Here is a 1,868-nt window from a genome sequence, read left to right as displayed (position 1 = left end):
TATCACATTGTGCAAAGATTTAGAATTACATGACATTGTTGAAATTGAGTGGCATGAAATAACAGTCATCAAAGATTGAGCTTGCCACTGACACACACACGAGGCTGACACGTCGTGATTCAATCTTAGCTATCTTTTCACAATGATCTTTTTCCTCTTTTTTCTCGCGTTTGAATAATTTAGCCCCGGAACCCCTTTAATTCTTCTCTTGAACGGACGTCCTTTAGGTAGGGTGGTCCTGCTTCTTCTTGTGGTGTGTGCTACTTCATCATCGTCGTCGTCATCTTCCATCTTGGGGTCGCCATACTTGTCGAAGTCCTGCTCATTGGCGACTCCATCCATTCCGATGATGTTCCTTTTGCCTCTCCTCACGACAACACGACTGGGCTTTGACGGGTTGGTAATGAAGAAGCATCGGTCCACTTGGCAAGCCAGTACCCATGGCTCATTTTTCACGGTGACGTTTGTGCCCGCGGTCTTGGATTTGGCTTCGTGTATAACCATGGTGGTGAAATACCGGTCTTCTTTTAGGACGCCCTTGGCCCATCTGACACGGAACATCGGGACCTTCTCTCCAGCGTAGCTCAGCTCCCAAATCTCCTCGATCCTTCCGTAGTATCTGTCCTTGTCGTTACCGGTGTAGGATTCCATCGTTACCCCGAAGTTCTGATAATCGCTCTTCATGTCCTTTTCCTCGGTGTAGAATGTGTAACCGTTGATATCGTACGCCTCATAGGTCATCAGGTTGTGCTCGACGCCCAGTGACAAGGCGAATATGAGTTTTTCTTCCTCGGAAGAATCCTCATGTAAAGGGTACGACAGAAGCTTGTCCTTGAACCAACTCGTGAAACACGAGTTGTGCTCTTTGATTATATCTCCGTCCGTCCTCTGTTGGCCTCGATCATTGTTCGTCTTCTCAATAAAGGTTTTGTGCTCTACCACTCAAGGATCGACCACGTCTATGTGTTGTAGCGCGACTAGGTCTGCTCTTTTAAAGTCGGCGAGTCGACCCCTGAAGTCGACATGCATTTCACGGCGACCCTTGCGGTGACCCCATCCAGCGAGCCTCCCGACGTGCCTGTTGACGGGCATACCAACAGGGTTCTCGATGCCTAGATAATTCGTGTAGAAGGAGATGCACTCTTCTGTTAGAAAGCCCTGGGCTATGCTTCCATCTGGACGTGCCCTGTTGCGAACATATCCTTTGATGACACCATTCATCCTTTCGAACGGCATCATGCTATGCAGGAACGTCGGCCCGAGTTGGATGATATCGTCCACGATATGGACCAGCAGATGCACCATAATGTCGAAGAATGCGGGCAGGAAGTACATCTCAAGCTCGCATAGTATCACCACGATCTCTTCCTGTAGCCTTCTGAGTTGCCTCACGCCAACCGACTTCCGAGAGATGACGTCGAAAAAGTTGCATAGGCCAAATAGCGTTTCACGGACGTGCGTGCCCATGATCCCTCGGATTGCAACTGGAAGTATGTGCGTCATCAGCACGTGACAGTCATGAGACTTCATCCTGATGAACTACTGCTTCGATGAGTCTTGGTATATGCTTATCTTCCCCGCGTAACCGTAAGGATGTTTTACTCATACGAGGTAGGTGAAAAACTGCTCGATCTCCTTCAGACTTAGAGTGAAGCACGCGGGAGGGCAGTCATATTCGATCTTCTTGGCCTTTTTGCCTTTGCGACGACTTTCCGTGTCCTTCGCCTCATCATCATCATTAGGGCGTTTTGCATGAAGCTCCTCCCTTATGCCCATTGATTGCAAGTCTGCCTTGCTTTCGGCCCATCTTTGGTCCTCTCTGGCATGTTGAGCAGGGTACCAAGCAGACTCTCGCACACGTTCTTCGT

The sequence above is a fragment of the Hordeum vulgare genome, chromosome 1H (genome assembly GCF_904849725.1).
Source record: "Hordeum vulgare subsp. vulgare chromosome 1H, MorexV3_pseudomolecules_assembly, whole genome shotgun sequence".
Lineage (NCBI taxonomy): Eukaryota > Viridiplantae > Streptophyta > Magnoliopsida > Poales > Poaceae > Hordeum > Hordeum vulgare.
The sequence above is the reverse complement of the archived record's forward strand: the minus strand, read 5'-3'. Positions refer to the sequence as shown.